Here is a 26,970-nt window from a genome sequence, read left to right on the forward strand (position 1 = left end):
GGCGTACGTGAATACTGTCTGCAAAATGTATCGCTAATACAGTTAACAGCAAAGAAGTAATAAATAGGAACGTTATGCTTCATGCGGCAGTTTCACTGCTTGAACAGCGAAAATGTAGTGAGAGATAAACTTTTTTCCTTTCGTCATTTTGTGGAGATTACGAGAGAGAAAAAGTTTTATAAAGGTTCGAAATTACGTGTAAAGTTTGTTGCAAGTCATTAAGTACTCTCATTCTAAAATGCTGGATGAATAAAATGTATCAGCGCGAGTCCAAATTTCTTCCAAATCCGTCCAGCCGTTTGAGCGTGAAATGAGTTTTACAAGATGCTAATTTTGATCTTTTTTCAGATGATAAAAGTATTTTGGAATAAAAACAGTAGGAATGCAATAGGAATTTTGGGATAAAATCTGTCACAGTCTGTGCTCCTTTCCTTTGTATAAGTTCTATATCCTGGGTTGCCTACATATCTACGACGGCAGTGCGGCAGGATTTCATCAGTAGTAGAGGGCATTTTTTATTGCTTATTTATATACAAGTAAATTGTTTGTGGACATTATAAATAAATGGCAGAAGTTGCTTCGAATATATGTTGGGTGGGAGAAGGTGCTCGTGTTACAGTGTATCCTGAGAACTTCTATGGAAAGAAAAGAAGTTGAAAAAAAAAGGGTTGCCTGAATTCAGGAGCACACGCATGTTCTAATTAATGGCGCCGGCAGGTGCGGCCGAGTGGTTCTAGGCGCTTCAGTGTGGAACCACGCGATCGCTACGGTCGCAGGTTCGAATCCTGCCTCGGGCATGGATGTGTGTGATATCCTTAGGTTAGTTAGGTTTAAGTAGTTCTAAGTTCTAGGGGACTGATGACCTCAGATATTAAGTCCCATAGTGTTCAGAGCCATAATTAATGGCGAAGGGTGTTTCTTATCGATATTGTGTGGTGGAGACTGCTTCATACCAATGTTGCATGGTAGAGGGCGCTGCATATCAATCAATGTCTCTAAAGATTCTTGGCCTTTGCATAGCCTACGTTCAGGAGCAAACACATGACGTCAACAATGACGGTTCAAATGGTTCAAATGGCTCTGAGCACTATGGGACTCAACTGCTGTGGTCATAAGTCCCCTAGAACTTAGAACTACTTAAACCTAACTAACCTAAGGACAGCACACAACACCCAGCCATCACGAGGTAGAGAAAATCCCTGACCCCGCCGGGAATCTAACCCGGGAACCCGGGCGTGGGAAGCGAGAACGCTACCGCACGACCACGAGATGCGGGCAACAATGACGGAGGGTGCTTCTTACGTGGTGGAGGGTGCTTCGTATCTGTGTTGTGAGATGGAGGGTGCTTCATACCAATGAGTGTTGTGTGGCAGATGGTGCTTGATACCAGTTTTACGTGGTAGTTGTGACAGCCCTGGTAACAAGCAGGTCCTTTTTTAGTTTTTGTGGAAAATGATTGTTACCGTTCACCTGTAATGGTGCTTAGCAAGGCTGCTCACATTGTTAAGTGTTTGGGAGGTACACGCAGTAGTAATACGCTCATTTGAATAATAGGCTGAAGGGATCTTCATACCCATAATCTGTCAGAACTTTAAGTTTACCACTTTTACTAATGAATGTCTGTTAAATTTGCCAGTTTTGAAAACTGCAAATTGATTTTCTTTTGCTAGATTCAAAATGTAGAGTTCACCAGCAACTATTTTCCAAATTCACTCCTAACTCGTCTTAGTGCAGTTAAAGCATGGCAGACTCCTATGGAAAGGGCACAGCGTACGCAACGATCTAGAGCCTGCTTCTTTGCTAGATTTTCTGTTATAATTATAGCTATTGTGAGCAGTACGTACATAAACATATGAATGTTAACCTTGCAAAATCACTATCGGAAGGTAGCTTTATTTCGTATTTTAACGTTTTGTGAGGAAAACTGATCTTACAACCGTTTCCACACCAAAACTCAGTAACCAATTTATGTTTTGCCATATTTGAAAGTGTAAGCAGTGGGAATCTAGATAAAGGGATACGATCTACAATATGATAAGCACTTGACAACATTCGTCTGGTCTCAGCTACACACAATAAATAGGTGACTCATATCACAGAATACCTTAGTGACACGCATTGTTGTTGCGTGACAAGTTAAGATATAATATACTCTTTGCGGGACACCCACAACTGTTGCAAAAATTTTACATGACCTGTACGATTTTCTCCTAACCAATCAAGGTATAACCTGATGTTCACATGGGTCCCTTTAATGTTAATTAATTTTATGAAAAATCCCTCTTACTTTTCTTTGTTTTTTTGTAGCGTCTAAAGATAGGATTTACATCTCGAAGCCCCGGGTCGTATGTTCGATTTTATCCAAATAAACTGGAGCGGATTTATTCATCATGAAAAAGGTTAAGATATGCTTGACGACTGAAACGCAACTGTGTTCTCTTGTTATTACCAAGTGTACAAAATGTTTGTACTATGTATGAAAAATACGTGAAGATATTGACTCTGCTAGAGTAACTTACAGGTTAAGAGGCGCTAAAAATATAACTGATGACTCTCAAATTAAGTGGCACAATGTCTTTTCCACCTCTAAATTGTCTATATTATTGTTCTGTAACAGTACAAAACATATGTGGCTAAAATAATATGACGAGCAGGCAAGGCGGTAATAGTTGACAGATCCTCTTATGCCAAAATAAGGTTATGTTTGTGGTGGTCTACAAACGAACTTTCATCACCATTTTAAGTGGGAAGAAGATAATGCGCATCATTTTCAATATAACTGACGTCACTGAAGCTTTTATCTCCTTTCTTTACCAAAATCAACTTCTAGATAATACCAGTATGTATAGAATGTTTATCTACCAACGTCATATTTCCCGACAGTTTAGCACAACGAAGCACACTAAAATTGGCCCCTTTTACGAGATATTTAATGCGGTGTGTCAGTTAGACTGCATAATTTTGTAATACGCAATCCTAGATGCGAAAAGCACCAAATACCATGAATTAGCTTTGTAAACAAACTACATTATCATGGTGGGTGTTCGGTTTGCTGCCAGCGACAACGATGGACACGGTTGCACACAGAGCAAAGTTAATCTCTGATCCCGAACGAAAATTCCATCCTTGCACCAAAATAAAATAGCACTTAAAATTTTCTGTGTTATTTATCAGAATGCGTAAAGATTTATTAAACTACAGCAGAAAACAGACGTGTGTCACTTATAGGCTGATTTAATTTAAAATGTACATACACGTGGCGATGACTGAGTAACTTATGCCGTCGCACAGTGGAAACTATGTAACACTTCGTTTCATACGTGTGGGTAAGAAATGAAGGCTGCAACGATTTCAACTACGCATTCTTCCTTCGAGGATGTTATTCATGCGAAACAATCCTGATTCGGGAATGTCTATATTTGACAAACAATGTGTTGCAGGAATTGACTTGCACGTGCATTTATGTTGACTTGGTGAAACATTACACGTTTGCACATAGTCAGCAAGTTAACTCCAGAAGCTGACAGTGTGTGTGCCATAAAGTGATAGAGGGTGTCAGCTACTGATCAGTAAATTAAACTATTTCTCAAGTAGTTGACATGATGCAGAACTCAAATAGCATTAACAATCCTGTTGGAGGAACATCCGCAACTGAGCATTATATTGAAGGTTGAAGATTCCGCTTCAGTTGTAAGGTTCTTTTTAGTTTTCAGTAATTAAAGGACGAACGGTGTCGGCATATAGTTATTACTAGACCACGGACTTTTAGGTCGTAAAAAAGTGTGTTTTAGGCACCTAAAATAGGCTCCTTCAGTAGTTCATTTAGGCTATATAAAACCTAAAATAGGCTCTAATAAAAATGATGCAGAGAAAATAAAAATAAATTAAAATACACAGTGTTGACAATATGAACATCTTTAGTCATTAAAACAAGGAGAATGAATATTTGCACAGTTACAGACCACAGCAATCTACAACATTAATGTTGAACATAACTCCAAATATTTTTGAGTTCCTGCAAGATAAAGATCTCCGTAAAAAAGATGTGGCAATGGTTTAATTAATACATTCGTAGTTTCACATATTCTGACCATAATTGGCTTCACAATAAATAACCAAAATCTTTTCTAGGTTTTCTAGTGAAAAACTGTGGCGCTTGTCAGTCAGAATCAATTTGTTCGCTGAAAAAGAACGTTCTACATCAACAGATGTGACAGGGACGTACTTCATTTTCGGCACATGTTGGACAGGAATGCTGCAGTCAGGAGTGCTGGATTTTCCACTAGTATGTCGACAGCTGCACACAACTCCTTCAGGCCAGCGTTTTTCTGCAAAACCGTTTGCATTTTTGCCCGTACTTTTTCCCCTACTTCACCTGGCGCTTCATTAATTTTCATTTTGACTTTTTCAAGCAAAGAAATATTGTCGTAAATAGGTCTCCCTGAGCCTTCTAATTGTGAAATTATTCTTGCCTAAATGTGTAGTGGGCCCTAATGTAAGATAAGTCCCGTTTTAAAGAAGAATCTTTGAGTAACTCCATTGCTGCAGTTACGGATGCAGCATCCTCCCGTATATTTTCAACCACCTTCTGGACAGCTGAGAGATGCGTGCTATAGTATTCTGCAGCTATCAGCCACGTGCCCCAGCGGGTGACAACAGGCTCTGGCGGCAATGGGACATCTGGAAGCTGTTCTTCGAATGCCTGTATTATTGATGGTGCCTTAACAAAAATTTTCTTCATCACAGATATTACTTTAGGAAATTGTAGCCTTACTTTGCTATGCTGTTGATCCCATGCACTACACAAGTTACGTGCAGCATCAATGGGTAGAATACTTTTAATAGGTGAAACGCTGCTATCATATATGCAGCAGCATCAGTGACGGCCAGGAGCACCTTATTCTCATCCACTCCGTTTGGGTATAGCACCTTAAGCCCATTGTTCACAAACTGTGCTATTGTTTGTTGGTTAGTTTTTGCAAGCTGTTTTGAGTAAATCAAATGAGCCCTGAATAGAGCATCTGGATCTAGCTTGCCAATACTCAGGTTTGCAGTGTAACGGCCAAGACTGTCAATAGTTTCATCCACAGAAATCCATATACAAGATTCTCCAACATCGTCTCGGATTCTGTGCAATGCAGTATTGTAAGCTGAATCCACATAATTCTTACGTAAAGTTGACTCTGCAGGAATGGACTGATGGCAGTACTTCTCAAGAAAACCTCTGAAAATAGGGTTTTCTCGTTTCCGAAAGGGGATGTTTGCTGCCACAAGTGAATGACATAAATCACTGCAGAACTTGTTTTTTTTTCGGAGGATTCACCAGATTTATTGGTTAAAAGAGTTTGCTTCAATTTTGACTTTCGTTCAACATTAGCTTTATGTGCGATTCCATCTGTATGCTGAGTTAAGTGAGATTTCTTAACACTCGAAACCTAATACGAGAGAAAAGGGAAATGCAGTTTAGAATCGCATATAAAGAGTATTTCATATTACTATAAAGGATAGCGATAAAAAAGAATCCTAAGTGACAGGAAAATAAGAAGTCTAAGAAAAACATCAACTAACCTCCTCGTTGCATGCTTGGCAGAAAATAATTTTCCCATCTGTTGTATAATGCGGAAAATCTTGCAGCCACTGCCTTATGAGTAGACTTTGAACTAGCTGTTTTGGGCATGGCGTAGTAGTCTCACACAGAAACTAGAATTTATTTTGCACTTAGAACGTCAGTAACACTTAACACGTCGGTTACTGCGGTGCATGGGAGCGGTAGGGGAAGTACCGTACTCGTTGCTGGAAATATGGAACCTGACAGATGGCCGCCCCTTCTGAACAAGTGAATGGAATCTACCGGTGCTTCAGACGAAAACATCTCACCACTGGCAAATTATTTTTCGAACCGGAAAATTCACGTATAATACCTTTCACGAAACAGAGTAGTTTGATAGGACTGCCTGTAGACAGCAGCGAGAAAATGCGCGAAGGGCAGCAATTTAGCTATAGAGGGCGTCTACGATTAACATTGTGATTTTTTAATCCGTGTTCAGCTTAAGGCCTATGAAACCGTTTCTTTGCGAAAATACACAGCTGGCCAGAATCCTACGAACGAAATATTTTCAAATATAACATTTAGTACTCCCACGTACGATTCTAATGTGTAACTCAAATCTTTGACCGGTTCCCATTCGGTCACCGAAGTTAAGCACTGTCGCGCTCGGCGCGTTCTTGGATGGATGACCATTCAACCGTGCCTAGTGCTGTTGGTAGTAAGGCAAGCAAAGGAATTGTAAACAATCTCTAACGACCTTCGCCTTCGACGAGACGTAAAGCCCTAAGTTTACTTCCTTTTTCTAATCTTTGAAAACACAAGAACTCTATGTCAGATTAACGAAATAGGTACTTTTTAGGATTTTGATGCCGAAATAGGCAAAATTAGGCGTCAACGTCGAAATACGCAATTTTAGTTCCTATAGAACTAACGGTATTCAGTTTAGTTAGTCATGAAACGCATAAGTACCAACTTATATGCAAATTGGAGCTTAGGAAAAAAATAGGTTTTAACCTAAAGATCCGTGATCTATTCTTTACATATGGATAATAAAACACCTATAAAGAGTATTTGGTATTAACAGGGATAGCGATATAAAAAAAGACCGAAGTGTTAGGCAAATACGAAGCATGAGCGCATAACAACTAGCCACGTTGCTGCACGCTGGGCAGAAAATATTTTTTTCCCATCTGTCGTATAGTGTGGAAAAACTTGGAGCCACTGTCTTTTATGATGAAATAGGCACTTTTTAGAATATTAAAGCCGAAATAGGCACTAACGTCTTCTTTCAAGATAACGTCTGCAGCTTCCACGAATAGCCTCACGAAATCTCCACGCTTATACGCCAGATCATTTCAATGACTAATTGTCAAATGGCACATTTCCAGTTCTGATGCGTGTAACGAACATAGGAGCTATTACTTGGGAATTTAATAAAATGATTATGGTTAAGCCCTCGTTTCTTATTCCAGTATTAATATCTCTGTGGAAGTGCACTAAAACACCATCCTGCAGCATTATTAGGATGATTCTCAGACATTTACTTTCTCTTTCTGTCTGATTGTATGAAATGGTTCTCACGTCGGAGGGTGGCAACGTCGTACCATTCCATGCAAGATCGATCCCAGCAAAATACTGTCGTGCCTAAGCAATCTCCAACGTTAGGGTTGTGTGAGCTTTATCAAGCTGTCGTTCGAGTGAAAAAAAAATGGCTCTGAGCACTATGAGACTTAACAGCTACGGTCATCAGTCCCCTAGAACTTAGAACTACTTAAACCTAACTAAACTAAGGACATCACACAACACCCAGTCATCACGAGGCAGAGAAAATCCCTGACCCCGCCGGGAATCGAACCCGGGAACCCGGGCGCGGGAAGCGAGAACGCTACCGCACGACCACGAGCTGCGGACGTTCGAGTGAAATTTCAGTTGCTAATTGTGAGATAAAACAGAGAGTAAAAATAGGGTATTGTAGCAATTTCTAAATCCGAAAATTGTTTTCCGCACAGTAGTATATTCTAAGACAAAAAAAGAAAAACATGAAGAAGAAGACGGCCTACGAAGGAGTTACTGGAAGATAAGATGTACATTTACAGACAAACAAATGATTACGATTTCAGAAAAAATTCGATGATTATTTCTAAATAAAGAACTTCACAAATTGAGCACGTCAACAACGCGTTGGCCCATCTCTCGTCCCTATGGAAGCAGTTATGCAGCTTGGCATTGATTGACAGAGTTGTTGGATGTCCTCATGAGGGACATAGTGCCATATTCTGTCCAATTGTCGCGTTAGATCATCAAAATCCCGATCTGGTTGGATGGCCCTGCCCATAATGCTGCAAACGTTCTCAATTGGCGGGGGAGAGGGGGGGGGGCGGGGTGGGGGGGGGGGGGGGGGGGAGACCCGAGGACCTTTCTGGCCGAGTGCGGGCGGGCATTAATTTTCCGCCTTACGGGCCGAAAACCAGGAGTGATGATCTGGGAAGCCATTTTTTTCATAGCAGGGCGCACCCTTACAGCACAGCGGTAAGTCGACGATATTCTACGCTCCGTTTTGTTGCTCTTCAAGGCAAGCCATCTTGCGATTACGTTTCAGCAAGATACTACCCGCCCGCACACAGCGAGAGTTTTTACTGCTTGTTTCGTTATTGCCAAATCCTACCTCGACCGGCAAGGTCGCCGTATCTGTTCCCAATTGAGGACGTTTGGATCGTTATGGGCAGAGCCTTCCAACCATCTCGAGACTTTGACAATCCAATGTGCCGATTGCACACAATTTGGCACGACATCCCTCAGGAGGACATCCAGCAATTCTATCAGTTAATGACAAGCCGAATAACTGCTTGGATAAGGACCAGAGGTGAACCACTGCTTTATTGACTTGCTCAATTTGTGAAGCTCCTTCAGAATACATTTTAGAGAAGCAACACAAAAGGCAATATATCAGGAAAGAAAGAAGTCTGCAAACGGTAGGACCTAGGAAGACAAGGAACGACGTTCAGAATGAAAAAGGAAGTATCGAATCAACGAAAATTAAACACAAAGAAACAAAACCAAAGTGGACTGATCGTGCAACGGGTCACCTTTACGCAACTATTTCTCCAGAATAAATTTGTTATTTCCATGAAAATGATGCATTATTCGTCATCACCTACAAATTTTTATGACATCACTGTATCTATAAATCATTGTTGCTTTATTTCAGTAAGCAAAGGAGCGATTCATTAGAATACCTAACAAGCTGTTATTAAAAAATATGTCACTGACATCGTCTTATCTCCTTTAATTTATAACACATCATAATGTACGAATTTAATCCAGTATGTATAATGATTTGTAATGTACAAAAAATAATATTTTCAGCAGCTGCATCAGAGGATTTAGGTGTGTCGACTGAGTATATACAAACGAAAGTGGTGGAGAGGAGAGCAGTGATTGATCAAACTTGCCTAGCGATACAGCTCGATAGTGACAAAAATTATGTATGTCCGACTGGCAGGAAAAGGTTTAAAAGGTGTAAAAAATAAAGTCCAACATCAGAGAAGAGAATTACATTTCCGACCAATGGGATAAAGAATATTTCAGTCGAGATTCTTAAGAAGTGATGTATAACTATATGCACCAGCCTTATGTAATAATAGTGGTCTACGGTGGGAATTCTGTACTGGAAAAACACTCTAAGCCGTTCTTGGAAATATTAAAACCATGCGGATGAGTTTTCACTGAGTAATTAGCGATCCATTTTATTTTAGTAAATAAATTAGATGTGCTGTCTCTTAGTGAAGGCGGACGAACTTTCCAGAAAATGTTTTTCATAACTTTACCTAAATGACAATCCCATCACTAAGAGCGAGTATTTTAACATCACAAATGGTCTGACATAATTTATTACTAAATTTGAAATAGCGTAAATGAGGACTACCAGCTGCTATAAGAGAAGTTATAGTTGCTACTTAAACAAATAATACTAAAATAGGAGAACATCTTTGGCCATTTAAAACTCGGTGCAAAGATTTTTATTTCCCCCGGAAGCAACTTTCATGCACTGGAGCGTTAAGCAAGTAGAGTTTTGAACGACTTAAAACAATTTTCAAGTGCCATTAATGAAAATCCAAGTGCTTCGCATGCAAAGGCAGCGCTTTGAAAATTATCTTGTGCGGTTACTTTATCATTAGTGAACAAGCGATACTGCACCTTTACTTGACTTCTTCTAGGTGGGCTTCGTAGCCTACAAGATTGTTAATTTAAAACAATACTTTATTAAGCACTGCTAGCTAAATTCAGCCTTCGCCCATTGTCACCTGCATTTACAAACATGACAACGCATCAAAACTAAATGGAAGTCAAAATAGAAAAGATTCTACAACTGTACTGGATATAACGTTTTCTCAAAAACAGTGTGGTTACTTACAACAGATGTACATACATCATTCTCGTAAGTGGTAAAACATGGAAGTCGCATACCATGCATAATTTTGCATATCATCATTATCAATGTGCACGACCTAAAATAAAAAATGCAGGGAGTAAAAGTAGGTGCAAGAACAACAGTAATAATAGAGAGTAGGAAAACACACATAACTATGAACAATGGAAAGACAAATCTAGCCATAGGAACCCACAAATCACGTGCACAGAGCTGTTTGCAGTTTGCCACATGTGTAGTTTTTTCACCGGTGTATGTATGTGAACCTGATTTATTTGTTTGGCTGTGACAAGAAAAGTCCAAATTCGAAAGAAGGATCGTAAATGAAACACAGAACTTAGTTGAAAGCATGCTTTTTATGAACACAATCATAACAGCCAAAACAGAAGTGAACTACTGGTCAGAGAGTGCAGTTATTTATACAGACATCGAAAATTCCAGAATATACAAACGCTGCATACATGAGAAATTCCAAAACCCTTTCAGAAATGATAAATACAAAATAACAACTGCGGGTGGTCGAGTTTGAAACAGCGTTACGCGCACTGCTATTCCAAAACCCTTTCAGAAATCATAAATACAAAAAACAACTGCGGGTGGTCGAGTTTGAAACAGCGTTACGCGCACTGCATTCGTGACAATATTAATGAGATACGTTACTGCATCTTAAGTATGCTTATAAATGTACGACGAAATATGTACTCTGAGACTGTATGTGGACAATAACCTAAAATCTCTGACTGTACACACTTTGAAAGACAATTCCAAATTTTCCCGCACGCTGGAAAGATATGTTGCAAGTACAAACAGCTGTCTTTATGAGTAATTTGTGGATAGATTTTCAGAGGTTTTTATTCCGATGTCCATGGCGATTTTTTTGAAGTTTACTATTACTGTTTTTTTCGCACATACTATTACCCCATGCATATTATTCGTATATAGTAAGTCACTTACATTGACAATCATCCTATTGGTAACTGTGCATGGCATCCGAATGTGTTATAAATTACGAGGACTTTTCTTTTAGGGAAAACTACATCTTCCGTAATCGTAAAAATTTTACATTTTAACTTCCATTTAATTCTACTGGCCTATTATGTTTGTAAATGTCCTTGAGAATGAGAGTCTTTCAAAACTAGCTAGAAGCGGTTCACACAGGTATACTTACAAATAACATTGTGGTGGAAACGATGTGATTCTTCAAATACGTTTATTCGTCATCAACGTGATGCTTGGCGCAAAAACAAAATTTTTACAAGGAAACATATGTAATTTGCTTCATTCAGTAGAGTTATATCTGAATAATAGAATTCTGTGATAGCGATGTACGAACTTTAGTGACGGTAGATAGGAGGTGTCTGTTGATGGTCACAAATCAAAAGTAAATAAATGTACAACTTTTGAACTCTTTATTAAGCTACTGGTTTCGATGTTACGTTACATCCCCATCAGTCGCCTACACGAAAAACAAAATAATCAAGTGTAACACGCTACGGTCGCAGGTTCGAATCCTGCCTCGGGCATGGATGTGTGTGATGTACTTAGGTTAGTTAGGTTTAATTAATTCTAAGTTCTAGGCGACTGATGACCTCAGAAGTTAAGTCGCATAGTGCTCGAGCCATTTGAACCATTTTTGAACCAAGTGTAACAGTCATCAATAATGAAGACGGCAATTATGTGATGAGCGAACAATAGTTTGGGACAAGTGTATATTGCCAACGGTCACATAATAGGTAAATAAGAATCAGATAACATAACGGGGAGGTTAAAAAAATAATTGCCAAAATTCAATCGTGCAGTACTCGAGAATGGACCGCACTAGTGTCTCATATGTGGTCTCCTTTACAAATGGACCACACCTTCCAGAAAGTCTCCCTTTAAACCGTAGTCGACCATTCGTCTTTCCCACTTCAATCCTTACATGCTCGTTCCATTTCATTTCGCTTTGCTGTATTACGCCTGGATATTTACGCGACTTGACTGTGTAAAGTACTACACTGCTAATGCCGTATTTGATCATTGTGGGATTTTTTCCCTATTCAAGTAAATTTTTCTACATTTAGAACCAGCTGCCATTCATCACTCATACTAGAAATTTTGCCCAAATGATCTTGTATTCTCTTGAAGTCATCCACCGACGACGTCTTTCCGTTCACCACAGCATTACAAGCAAACACTCACAGATTACTGCTATCCCTGTCCGTCAGATCGTATATGTGTACAGAAAATAGGAGCGGCCCTATCACACTTCCCTGGAGCATACCTGACGATACCCCTGTCTCGAGGTATCGGTATGTTGTAGGTAACACGTGACGGTCAGTAACGGTTGGGTCCAATGACCAATAATTTGAGGTCAGGACTCAGTCTGCTCAGTTTAAGCACACAGAGGTATAGATCTGGCGTCAGTTCGCAGATTGCCTTGCCACCAGACAACAGCCCGCGGGTAAGTCGCTTAAGTGCATAGGCTGCTACATGGACATACACCACTGAAAGCGCTATATGCCATGCAGTTGGGTAGACTAAGTGCGTAAACATTCATAGCAGCGCTGTCAACCTGAACATACTTGCACCTGATAATCATTACTGTTTTATTTGTCAGTTGAGGTCGGATATGCAAGAAGAGCAATACCAAGTACTATCACATCTAAAGCAAATAGTTATTTGAGAGATTTGCTGTGATGGCTATAAGCAGCTATTCTATTACTAACGATATTGTTACCCTTCGTAGTGGGTAATTATTAATATAAGAGCTGTAATTTTATTTTTGCAGACTTAAGACTTGCTACAAAAGTCCTGGTGCCAACAAAGACCGCGTATATTCTATATTAGCTTTTAACGTGGAAATATTTACAAAATAAATCCTGTACATCATGCTTTTATCGTCATTTTAACTAGAGGTGTTTGTTGTTTGTTACAGAATGAAACGTCATCGTCCTCATCATCATCGCTGTGGCCTGAAACCGCAGGTTAGTTGGCAGTGCCTTCTCATTCATCTTATTTAACCATAACATCGTCTTCCTGAAAAGATACACTTTCGTACTCTGTGTTTGGCCCTCCCACTTTCTTGACAGGCGTTCTTTAGTTTATCTATTTGCTCATGTTACTACTTTCATTCCGTAATTGTCTTTAAAAGCACGCTCCACAGATCATTCTCGCATAGTTGCGCTCTTGATTGTGATACTTTTTGCTACCTTAAAAAATCCATTAAACCTTTTGCATTCTACTTGTATTCACTCTCATACGTACTTCTTTTTTACTTTTAATTGCTTAACTTTTGGCACATTTATGCATGGCTCCATGATTATTTCTTCTATTTGGCCAACAACGGTTTTAATCTTTTTCCTTCTTAATCTCGCCCATTGAAAACGACCCATTCGGTTCTTTGTTTAGACTAGTTACTTTAAATTACCATACCTTCTTAATCTAGGTTTAGCACAAATCAATACCAGACTGCTTCATTTGAAGTTGGTGTTATAACTCCTTTCACTTCACGTTTCTTAAGAGCAATACTGACTTTCCTTGTAGAACAATTATATCCTTACCGATTATTTGCATAGTCATGAATCTGATACATGGAACAAAACAGTGTTCTAGAGCATGCATTTCAAAGGAACGCGTTTATCCCAAAGGCATTTGCTTATGTTACTACACTATTTGCCATTAAAACTGCTACACCAAGAAGAAATGCAAATGACAAACGGGTATTCATTGGACCAATATATTATACTAGAACTGACATGTGATTACATTTTCACGCAATTTGGGTGCATAGATCCTGAGAAATCAGTACCCAGAACAACCACTTCTGGCCGTAATAACGGGCTTGATACGCCTGGGCATTGAGTCAAACAGAGCTTGGATGGCGTGTACATGTACAGCTGCCCATGCAGCTTCAACACGATGCCACAGATCATCAAGATTAGTGACTGGCGTATTGTGACGAGCCAGTTGCTCGGCCACCATTGATCAGACGTTTTCAGTTGGTGATAGATCTGGAGAATGTGCTGGCCAGGGCAGCAGTCGAACATTTTCTGTATCTAGAAAGGACCGTAAAAGACCTGCAACATGTGGGTTTCGCAGGGATCGAATGAAGGGTAGAGCCACGGGTCGCAACACATCTGAAATGTAACGTCCACTGTTCAAAGTGCCGTCAATACGAACAAGAGGTGACCGAGATGTGTAACCAATGGCACCCATACCACCACGCAGGGTGATACGCCAGTATGGCGATGACGAATACACGCTTCCAATGTGCGTTCACCGCGATGTCGCCAAACACGGACGTGGCCATCATGATGCTGTAAACAGAACTTGGATTCATCCGAAAAAATGACGTTTTGCCATTCGTGCACCCAGGTTCGTCGTTGAGTACACCATCGCAGGCGCTCCTGTCTGTGATGCAGCGTCAAGGGTAACCGCAGCCATGGTCTCCGAGCTTATAGTCCATGCTGCTGCAAACGTCGTCGAACTGTTCGTGCAGATGGTTGTTGTCTTGCAAACGTCCCCATCTGTTAACTCAGGGATCGAGACGTGACTGCACGATCCATTACAGCCATGCGGATAAGATGCCTGTCATCTCGACTGCTATTGATACGAGGCCGTTGGGACCCAGCACGGCGTTCCGTATTACCCCCCCCCCCCCCTGAACCCACCAATTCCATAGTCTGCTAACAGTCATTGGATCTCGACCAACGCGAGCAGCAATGTCGCGATACGATAAACCGCAATCACGATAAGCTACAATCCGACCTTTATCAAAGTCGGAAACGTGATGGTACAGATTTCTCCTCCTTACACGAGGCATCACTACAACGTTTCACCAGGCAACGCCGGTCAACTGCTGTTTGTGTATGAGAAATCGGTTGGAAACTTTCCTCATGTCAGCACGTTGTAGGTGTCGCCACAGGCGCCAACCTTGTGTGAATGCTCTGAAAAGCTAATTATTTGCATATCACAGCATCTTCTTCCTGTCGGTTAAATTTCGCGTCTGTAGTACGTCATTTTCGTGGTGTAGCAATTTTAATGGCCAGTAGTGTATAAATCTGTGTGCTGCTAATAATTTTCTGCTGGTGAACGTCTGTCTGTCGCTATCATACAGCCAGGATATCGTATTTGGTTACAACTGCTTCCGCTTTATTTCATCTAAAGCATTTCTTTTACTGATGCTCTGATGACTAAACTGCTTATACTCCACTTATCTTGAGATAAATATGTTTGGATATAGACTTCATGTTATTCAGTTTTTGCTGTACACACGTTTTATCATCGCTGTCTATCGACAAATCATATGCGGAGAAAAGAGGTATACATTCGATATTTCTATCGTTCTACCCGTAACAGTGACGTATGAATGGGATACAGTTAGCTGCCTTGTTTTGTATTGAATCATCGTGAGAATAATGCACCATGGCCAATCTCTGACAAGGCTATAATAGTTTCATTTCCTTCTGTTGCAATTGCTCTGCATTATATGACTTTAGTTATTGAAAAGGAAAAAAGTGTCGGAAAACTAGTATTTGACAGTCCATCGGCTTTCACTTCAAAATCTCTGACTGGATATGGAAAGGTAACAAAATAAGCAGCGTCCTTTCCAAAGGAACCACCCTGCCGTATGCCGCAATCATTATAGAGATACCACCGAATTCCGGTATCTGGGTGGCTGGGCGGAAACCGAGCACCGCTATCACAGAGTGCGAGTACAGTGCCTTAACCAGTGGGCCAACTCACTGGGTGATTGTCACTAAGGGAATATAGTAACTCGGTCTGTGCACATGCATCGGATTATCTTACGGATACTGGTAAAAGCAAATGTATAAACGATGAGAGACAAAAATGACATCATTTTTTTCTCTAATTAACACTTTGAGTGCCAGCCATATGTGCAAATCTGCTTACCCCACAGCCGGCTCAATTCTTCAGTCTCCTTCATTCAGTACCGGCCACTTTTACAGTACTTCGTCCCTTTGGTGCAGATTCAGGAATAATATATTTTTCTTAGACAGGAATACAGCTTGTTATTTCCTTTTCAAAAACATGTCACTTACGGTGACCTGCTATGTAGCACTTCATCACCACAATTAAAATTAAAGGAGCTGATTTCTGGTAGGGAAAAAGCTGTATTTGCAGGTTATAGACTATTTATGTATACAAACGGCAGAGTATATGTTATATGAAGAGATCGTGACCATCTTGCACGTTTTCTCCCACTTCTACTTGATGTCTGCGAACGCTTCAGAGATTCTAAGGGCCCTGCAGCAGCAAATGGCATCGTACTTTAACTGTCTTTGCTCGATTCTGAAATAATATGTATATGTTGAACGAATATGAATGAATTTAGCGGAAGTGTGAAGAAATAAGAAAAAGAAATATCACAATAAATTATCTGATCTGAGAGCGTGTGTAGGAAGTATACAGGATGTTTCCGTAAGAGCGTGCAAATTTAACAGAACGTAGAGGATGCTCCACCGAAGAATTTGAGGTAGAGAACCTGGCGTCGTAGAAGCAAATTTAAGTATTTAATAGGAATAAAATCACATCACTGTGCACTTTTTTTATTCATATTCGTTACAGCTAACTGCAAATACCATCATCGAAGAAATGAACGTATATTTGTGCTGTGTCTTACAAAATGTGCTGAAACTGACGGCCATCAACCTCAGAGCAAGATTCTGACGCACCCTGGCTTGTTCCAAATCACATCACATGCAGCTGCAATTCTGGCAACTAAGTTCATCTCCGTATCCACTGGGGGGTCTCATTCACAAGTGACGTTTAGATATCCCCATAAGAAATAATCAAAGGGATTAAATGGTTCAAATGGCCCTGAGCACTATGGCACTTAACTTCTGAGATCATCAGTCCCCTAGAACTTAGAACTACTTAAACCTAACTGACCTAAGGACACCACACACATCCATGCCCGTGGCAGGATTCGAACCTGCGACCGTAGCGCTCGCGCGGTTTCAGACTGTAGCGCCTAGAACCGCTCGGCCACCCCGGCTGGCTAATCAAAGGGATCCAGGTCAGGCGACATCGCAGGCCATGGAAAAGGACCTCCCCTTCCAATCCAGCGACCAGGAAATACAGCATTGAGATGATTGCGGACATTCACAGGTGAGGCGGCGCATCTTCATGTAGTATCCACATCGTCTCACGAACAGCCAAGAGTACGTTCTCCAACAACTTAGGCAGAACTCTTTGCTCGAACCTCAAGTACATGTGGCCATTCAGACGGCCAGGTAGAAGATACGGCCCAACGTGACTGTTGCCCACAATGCCGGCCCAGATATTCATAGCAAAACGTACTTAGGGGTGTGACTCTACTACAGCTTTAGGGTTTTTCTCATACCACATACGGCTATTCTTACTGTTGGAATACCATCACTGTCAAATGAGGCCACGTCAGTAAACAGCACGATTTGGAGGAAATCTGGTCTATCAATCCATTGCTGGAGCAACCACTCACACAATGCGACCCTTGGTGTAAAGTCAGTCACAAGAACTGCAGAGACTCGACGTGGGTGATATGGATGTAATTGTTGTTCGTGGAGTACTCGCCACACGCTAGTATGTGCAGCTCCCGTTTCACGTGCAATACTACGAGTACTTGTAGTGGGGTCCGCTGCAACACGTTCCGGCACCTCCTCTTCAAAATCGGGTGTGCGAGTGGTCCTCATGTTGCCAGGTCCCTCTTTTCTGCATTCCGGTGAACCAATCTCTCGCATACGTCGATAGAGAGAAATAAACACTCGCCGTGCCGGATGATGCCTGTTAGGAAATCTTTCCCTGTACAGTCTCTCAGCAGGGAAAGCATTGCTATGTACTTCCCCATACACAAGGTGCATGTCAGTGAGTTCTACGAAACTGTCCCGGTACTGCTCCATCGTATCGTACTGTACGTCACAGAATAGCGCTAAGTAATGAATGGGTCAGTCGTTAATTCATAGCACATTCGGTCATGTGGACAATGTATATACGATACAACAGATGGTCAAGTAAAGTAAACAAAACTTGGATCATGACTTCCTACTAAGCAGACTCATCCTCCTTGTTTCCTTGCAGCATGTTACTTGTAAATAAGCTGGAAAACAGTAATGATAAACAAAGTTATAGACAAGTTTACTTCCATTTCTAAGTTGGCTTCTACGACCCCAGGTTCCCTACCTCAAATTGTTCAGTGAAGCATTCTCTATGTCCTGTTACATTTTTGCACGCTCTTACGGAAACACCCTGTATGAGAAAAATATAAAAAATTGCTGCAGTTATCTTACCTGATCCTGATTCTGCGGAAGTTGGATCTTCATCCGTGTCCTCACCATCAGAAATATTACTCATCTTCCGATTCTTCACGAATGCGGAGAATTTCAGCGTCAATCAATGGGCTACTGCTTGATAGTTACTTCGAATAAGAATACGCTCGCGCTGATGTCTCACAGTCGACTGCCTCTAGCGTTGCCAACCTTTCACCTAACTGGATCGCATAATTGGATTGAAATTATCGTGCATTTCGTTGAGCGATCGTACACATGTATAATCTACAATATAAAATCCGTAGGGACCCTGTCCTGGACTTTGCTGCATGTGACCTGTGTAACGGCTTCCAGGGGAAACAAAATGTTCATTTTCAATATTTCGCGTAATTATTCACTGAATTTAGGAAATTAACATGCTATCTAAATTTTCTCATTAAAAGTAATTCAAGTTTAACACGGTAAGACAAGTGTTATTGTACAATTAAAGCTAAGTATTTGCCTTGCATCTGATGGCGTTCAAATATTCCAGTTTTGTTCATCCGTTACTCGAAAATGATAACACTTAGCGACTTCCACCAAACTTCACGTATAAGTTCAAACCTTAACGAAACTTTTTCTCGCTGACAGCCCACATAAGATGATGGAGGGAAAAAAGTTTATCGCTTACAACATTTTCGCTGTTCATGTGGTCAAACTTCAGCATTTGCCATGACGTTTTAATTTTTTGCTTCTTTACTGCTAATGCTGTTCGCAACACACTGTGCAAACAGGATCTACATACACTCTGTGATCAAAAGCATTCGGACGCCTGGCTGCAAATGACTTAAAAGTTCGTGGCGCCCTCCATCGGTAATGCTGGAATTCAGTATGGTGTTGGCCCACCCTTAGCCTTGATGACAGCTTCCACTCTCTCAGCTATTCGTTCAATCAGATGTTGGAAGTTTTCTTGGGGAATGGCAGTCCATTCTTTACGGAGAACTGCACTGAGGAGGGGTATCGATGTCGGTCGGTGGGGCATGGCACGAAGTCGACGGTCCAAAACGTTCCAAAGATGTTCTATAGGATTCAAGTCAGATCTCTGCGCAGGCCAGTCTATTACAGGAATGTTATTGTCGTGTAACGACTCCGCCACAGGCCGTGCATTATGAACAGGTGCTCGATCGTATTGAAAGATGCAATAGCCATCCCCGAATTCCTCTTCAACAGTGGGAAGCAAGAAGGTGCTTCAAACATCAATGTAGGCCTGTGATGTGATAGTGCCACGCAAAACAACAAGGGGTGCAAGCCCCCTTCATGAAAAACACGACCACACCATAACACCACCGTCTCCGCATTTTACTGTTGGTACTACACACACTAGCAGATGATGTTCACAGGGCATTAGCCCTACCCACACCCTGCCATCGGATCGCCGCATTGTGTACCGTGATTCGTCACTCCACACGACGTTTTTCCACTGTTCAACCGTCCAATGTTTACGGTCCTTACACCAAGCGAGGCATCGTTTGCATTTACCGGCGCGATGTGTGGCTTATAAGCAGCCGCTCGACCATGAAATTCAAGTTTTCTCACCTCCGGCCTAACTGTCATAGGACTTGCAGTGGAACCTAATGAAGTTTGTAATTCCTGTGTGATGGTCTGGATAGATGTCTGCCCATTACACATTACGACTCTCTTCAGATGTCGGCGGCGCGGGATTAGCCGAGCGGTCTAAGGCGCTGCAGTCGTGGACTGTGCGGCTGGTCCCGGCGGAGGTTCGAGTCCTCCCTCGGACATGGGTGTGTGTGTTTGTCCTTAGGATAATTTGGGTTAAGTAGTGTGTAAGCTTAGGAACTGATGACCTTAGCAGTTAAGTTCCATAAGATTTCACACACATTTTTTAGATGTCGGCGCTCTCTGTCAGTCAACAATCGAGGTCGGCCTGTACGCTTTTGTGCTGTACGTGTCCCTTCACGTTTCCACTTCACTATCACATCGGAAACAGAGGACCTAGGCATGTTTAGGAGAGTGGAAATCTCGCGTACAGACGTATGACACAAGTGACACCCAATCGCCTGAGCACGTTCGAAGTCCGTGAGTTCCGCGGAGCGCCCCATTCTGCTACCTAATATGAACAAGGTTTGCTTCTTGGGGTGTCCAGATACTTTTGATCACATAATGTATATCATTGAATGTATCTGCAAAATTATATCATTGTACGGCACACAGCGATAGACACTTAGACGTGTCAAAAACTAGTTTCCGCTTACATTAGCGTGAGTAAAACTTCAACATAAGGCGTGACGTTTTAATTTATCATTTCTTTACTACTAATGCCATTAGCAACACGTTTTGCATACAGTATCCACGTATACCACTGAATGCAGTTGCAACATAATACCACCGTGCAGCAAACAGCTCAGGCGATATGACGTCAGAAATAATGACACGCGTCAAAAACGCGGTTCTGCTTAAAATGAAGCGCATATTACCTAACCTGAAATTTCCCAGTATTTCGTAATGAGATCACTTAGTGACTTCCAACAGACTTGAAGTATAATTTGAATTCTTTTTTAAACTTTTTCTCACTTACATGATCATCGTCAAGAGTAAATGAATTAGAGCGCTGTTATGATTGTTGCAATGCATTGTGAAGAAATCGTGGCCGACCTCTATCGGGGCTCTATACTGGAACCACGTAAAAACGGACGGGTCCGATTATTTCACGTCAACGTCTCCACATCTTAATGTTATTGATTTTAAATTTTTTTATTAGGAAACAATGTATAAAAATTAAGTACATTTCATAAAAGTATATAAAAATTACTTTGTTATTTGTTACCTTGGAAGAAAATTTAAAAATGGAATGCATCGTCATCATCATCATCATCATCATCATCATCACCATATTCCTTCTCTGGAGGGTCAGGAACAGAGGAACTGAAAGTGGATGGCTGCGAATGTAATTGCGTTTTCTTCATGCTACTGAGCCTGTTTTCAGAAGAAACAAAATTTTTGAGTGAGCTGTTGCTCCTCACACACTGGCCGGCAAGCAAACATTCATTCACTGTGGAAGTAACGACCCTAACGAGCCTATTCCTCTTTTTCACTTTCATAAGATTCATCTTATTAAAAACTCACTCTTTCGCTGTCAGTATTTGAATGTGGAAGGGATAAACGTAAGAGCACAAACTTTGTTAGGGTTGTGAATTCTCTCTCGCCAAATAACAGTTTTTATGTTGACTATGTTCCCCCAAAATAGTCCACTTCTGAAGAGTTCTTAATATTTTCGTCTATTTTAACAGTACGAAGTTTCCTCCAGTCATTGATTTGTTGTGGATGCTTATCGTCTTCTATAGAGACTATCCTTGGCAATTTTGACATAAGATGTATAAGAGAGGATGTTTTTTCTCTTTCTTTGTTTGAACGAGTTCTTTTAGTCTTGAAAACTGCAGACCAGCCTCTCGTATAGGTAGTTAGAATCAAAATACAGGCGCTGAGCATTCCACAGTTCTAAAATTCTCACTACAAAAATAGCCATGTGTTCTGTAATGGATGCAACAATTTATGAATTTTGAGAGCCTCATTGGCAATAATTAGTCCAGGATATTTTTCAGTTAACCGAGTAGCAATAGCGTATCCTGACTCCACCATAGAATTACAACCATCATAAGCAAATCGTAATATTGTTTTCAGGAGCACTGTACTCAGAAAATGAAAGCATTAGATTAGAATAAAGATTTTTACCTGTTGCACCTTCTTTTGCGTTATTATATTCATCCTACTTTAAAATTTCACAAAGATTCCAAAATTTACTTTCAGTTTTATTAGTGTCTTTATCACAATACCGTTCTTATATCTGAGTGCTATCACGTTTTTGACGATCTGGAAACATTTAGTGCGACACATACGTATAGCGTCGATGATTTTAGAACCAGAAAAGCAACACTTAACTACGCTCTCCAGGTTATCTGCAACGTTGAAAGGGAGATTGTGTTTTGCCACGAATCCTGTCATTTTAATTTCTGCAATTTCAGCCTGATTATTTAAGGAACGTACTCAAAATTGTCTAGCTTTTGGATGACACCATCTTCACTTTTCTGACATAATTTTCACTTTTAGAATTTTTCAGATTCTACATCTAGCCCTTTCAAAGTTTGATTCATCAGCGCCCAACCAACCTTTAAATTCATGGTTAATTTTTCAGACTTTTCTATACTTTTTTCGCCTCTTACTTTTAAACACACCAGCTGTAGATTTCTTGGTGGTACTAGGGCAACAACCACTTTTTTCTGTTTCCATTGACACAATTTTGCTCTATTTAACACCTTTTAAATCGGTCACTGTCCTCACGTGAGCCAACTAGTTAATCGTAATCGTTTTCACTTATGTAAGACCACTGCGCAGAAAGCAAAGCAATCAATATGATGAATTTCCTAGGGGATTCAACTGGAGGAATTACTTACGTTGACTTATGCAGCTACAGCGTACTGCCGTTCGGAATCTCACCGCTGAACAGACTGGCATATAGGCTGGTCAAAATCGTATTTGTGAAACAAACTGTCAAAAAGTAAATAAAGAAACTAAACTCCGTCCGAATAGGCCATGAAGACCCAACGGTATCGACCGGCCGCCGTTTCATCCTCATCCCACAGGCGTCACTTGATGCGACATGGAGGGGCATGTGGTCAGCACACCGCGCTCCCGGCCGTTTTGTCAGTTTACGAGGCCGGAGCCGCTACTTCTCAATCAAGCAGCTCCTCGGTTTGCTTCACAAGGGCTGAGTGCAGCCCGCTTGCCAGCAGCGCTCGGCAGGGCGGAAGGTCACCCATCCAAGACAGCGCTTAACTTCGGTGATCTGACGGGAACTGCAGTTACCACTGCGACAAGGCCGTTAAACTAATAAAAACTGAAATCTTAACAAAGGTAAGCATTTCAAAAGATCGTACAATAGATGAGTGATCCGAAGGGTGGGTCTTATTTTTGTGCACCATCTTAAACTATCAGACATATACGATCCAGATCGTACGGTTAGCAACGTTGAATGCCGCATGCACTCGTTTCACAAAGCCAAAAGCTGTGCGAAATGGCAGAGATGCGCACTACAAGTGCTTGTCTCCCTTCTGACAACGCAAAATTACCAGCGCACCCCCTCAGATTTAGTGGTAAAATGGCACTGTGGATAGCCCCGTCATAAAATGAACTCACATCAAGCATAAAAACAGGAACAAGGTGTACTGAACAGTGAAAAAAGAAGCGAAATAGAAACAGTGAACATTCGAAGCTCAAGATGTACAACACTGAGCGAATTGCAAGCACCACGGGGTCGTGGTTGTGTGGTCACGGTGTTAGACGCCTCTTGCTTTTATTTCCTTTTTTTACAAAATTATGAAGTTTCCGTACGCTCATTGGCGTGTCTGTCCTCCTCCTGTAGTCTTGGCAATTGTCACACTATACATTGGTTATAGAATATGAGTCATGTGGTAAGAATATATTACCGTCGCAAGTAAATGTGATGAATAGTGAGGGCAGGCGAGATGCCGCATAGATCTCTCACAGAAGTGAAAACAACAAGTTAACGGATGTGAAATATGTTGCAACAATGGAATTCAAGAGTCAAAACTTCCAAAACGGAATGCAAGAGAGATAACATGTGGTACTAGTGTCGAACAAATAGGAGGTTTGTACAGTCTGGAGGCCCCTTCCTTACACCTCACTGTTGCAAACCGACGTTACACCACGACACATACAAAAATTTGAAAACAGCGAACAGACACGTCAATGACCGGACGGACAGTTCATAATTTTGTGGAAAAAGAAATGGGACACACCGTGACCACACAATCCTCAACCTTGACTATTCTTATTCGCTCAATTTTACACATCTTGAGCTCAGACCGTACACCGTTTCTATTCTGCTTCTTTTTTCACAGTTCAGTACAACTTATTCCTGTTTTCATCCTTGATCTGTGTCCAGTTTTCCACTGTCTGTTATTCGGCAAACGACTCTTTAATATTCTAAAAACATCGACATGTTATAACGAATTGCTTCAGTACCTCTTCATGTTCAAGTATCTCTCGAAATAACCGCTTTTACGTTGAATGGCTTCGGGTCAAAAACTTCCATTCGTAGTCTTTCCTTAATTCCCTGCGACCTTTATTTCCCTAAGAAGGCCTGCTCAAATTCTTCATACGGTCAACAATGATCAGCCTCTTCGGCTGCCCACCACCGCGGATCACCTAGAATGAAACAAATAACGAACTGAATCTTTTGGATTTCGGACCAATGCCGAGGTAAACCATTTCTGAAAGCTCTCACAAAGGCAACGGTGTGTGTTTTCTTCGATTCTTGTGAGAAGTCTGGGAACTATGTTTTTCTAGACAATCGTCTATTATGACTGTCTTATAGGCTAGGCATTGCGTCATCAGACTGCGACGCCGTCTTATGTCTTTTCGGAGGGGGCAATGCTGCGTGTGGTGACACTGACACACACGCTTGATTTTTTGCAAACAGTTATCCTTCGCTTTTGTAAAAATCTGACTTTGTCGAAAGAGTGTTCGTGTGGCTACTGCAGTGTCTGCGGAACTTACTATGTAGTACTGCTTAATCTATTTTGGTTGGCTGCGGAAGGCGATTCGTTCGATATATCTCTTTCACTGATAAGTTCGGAACGAATATTACATTCTATTGCTTTCATATCACTATCCATTTTAGCAAGAATTTGATCTCTTCAACAGTGGCAACGTAAGTTTTTGTTCCCAGATGCACTTTTCTGCTAGGGCAGAATCGCTGTCAAAGATACCGGCCTCAGCTCTCTTATTTAAACTTTTTACATCCTTATTGATGTGGTCGTACCCAGTTTTCAAAATGGTTTGTCCTAAAGTCAGAAATTCTTCGTCTTGCGTGAGTTTTTGTACATCATCCGGTAACTTACCGCACGCAGACTTCATTTCAGATACGTGTATTTGAATTGTTGTTACCACTTGAGCTAAGGTTTCGTGTGCGCCTTGAAAACTACCTCGAGCCGTTGCAAGTTCTTCCACATGATGTGTACTTTGACCTTGATCTTCACTCGCACTAGAAAGTTTTTTGTCTAGCTGATTGTACACATTAGTAAATTTTGTATCTTAATATACCATTGTCTCTGTCAGTTGTGTGTTCAAGTTAGTACGCAAATTTTCAAAGTCGTTCGGAAGTGTCGTGACTTTCTGCCGAGACCATTGAACACGTTTGTGATTTTCGTACTCAAGTCTGTAAGTAACTCAGTATTCATTTGTTCTGATTTCTGTAAGTACTGATCTACGGTTGATTCCTGCGAATGATGATTGTTTAATGTGCTTATAGCCTGACTATCGAGCTCGGAAAATTTACTATGTGTGTTGCATTGTTTCTATCCAAATTACTTAGAAAAAATACATTTCTTGTTGAGGATTGTGAATTAACCTCATCGGTTGTTATTCACGTGACATCATTTGGTCTAACATTCTGTCCACGCACTGCAGTTGTATATCGTTTTCGATTGTGACATTGCCATCGTGTTGGCATAGATTATCATTTTCATTAGCTGATGCATTAGATTCTGATTCAGTATTTTCGTGATCAATATTAATTTTCTCATAGGCGCTTGATTCCATTTTTACTAACAATAAAAAGAACGCACTGTAATTTATTTATTGAAAAATAATGAACTCAATAGTTGTGGAAAATTTCACTCATACGTTCGCGACAAGATGGCTTCTCATTATCACTGTTACGCATATGAAAATCGCCTGTTACTGCAGTGAAAATTCAGCTCTACGATAAATATTGTTGCTCGCAAAAAGGTTTCAATAAGGTTAAGGATCGGGATATTGTGGTGAAATTCCTTTTGCGTGCTATTATCAATGGCATATTCTTGATCCTACCTTTGGTTGACGTCCCTCTGTTCACGTTCCGCAAACTTCAGGTACTTGCCTCTGAAAAAAATTTCTTCAGTTTCCATAATTTTATTCCGTTTTTACTGGCAACATTCTCCTTTTCTCATTGTATCTTCACCGTCGAATACATGGAACAAAGACAGAATACAATTAGTATTTTAACAATCACTGTTAACAGTTACATAACTTTTTACTTAAGATCCAAAGATTGCAGAATCTGCTCTCTGTTCCGCTGCCAGTGTATTCTATTATATTTTTTACTACTTGCTGGCTGGATAATGAATTAGAGTTTTCGAATTGGAAATGTTTTTGACTTTTAACTGTGAAGTCATAAATGGAAGTTAATGGAATGCTTTTACGGCAGGCTGACGAACAGACACCATCAAACATAACTGAAATAAATTTTCGAGGAAATTTAATAATAAGTGTTCGCAGTTGTATTTTCCTCTCAATGGGGAACTGTACCTCTTCTTTCTGTTGCGACAGTCGTCTCGAATACAGCGGCCGTAGAAGTCGCTAATTATTGACCGTGTCGCTTAATGAAAGAAAATTCTATTTTGATGCAATAAGATGAACTGTTTGTCGAACAAATAGACAGGCACTGTGTTTCACTTCACATTTATATTAACCCAAAATACAATCATATTAAGAAAACTTCGCGTCGTCTCTTCATCAAGATATACCACAGACTTTTTGCCGACGTAAAAAAAGTGACAGTCACATTTGCCTCATCTAGCAACATCTCTGCTGCAGCGCATCGCTTCCTGTTTTTATCTTACGTATACTTCCTTGGAAACATTTAACAAGTTCCATAACACGCTAAAACAGACAACGGACGGAGGGGA

The 26,970-nt window shown here is 40.8% G+C and overlaps 1 long non-coding RNA gene across 1 annotated transcript in view; it reads left to right on the forward strand.

Annotated features, from left to right (window-relative positions):
• The window catches only part of LOC124613925, a 637,976-nt gene that overhangs the window by 482,602 nt on the left and 128,404 nt on the right, over window positions 1-26,970 (forward strand). Inside the window, exon 2 of the long non-coding RNA XR_006979656.1 lies at window positions 12,895-12,943. This is a non-coding gene — a long non-coding RNA (uncharacterized LOC124613925). The remainder of the gene's footprint in view (window positions 1-12,894; window positions 12,944-26,970) is intronic.

Source organism: Schistocerca americana, chromosome 4 (genome assembly GCF_021461395.2).
Source record: "Schistocerca americana isolate TAMUIC-IGC-003095 chromosome 4, iqSchAmer2.1, whole genome shotgun sequence".
Taxonomy (NCBI): Eukaryota; Metazoa; Arthropoda; class Insecta; order Orthoptera; family Acrididae; genus Schistocerca; species Schistocerca americana.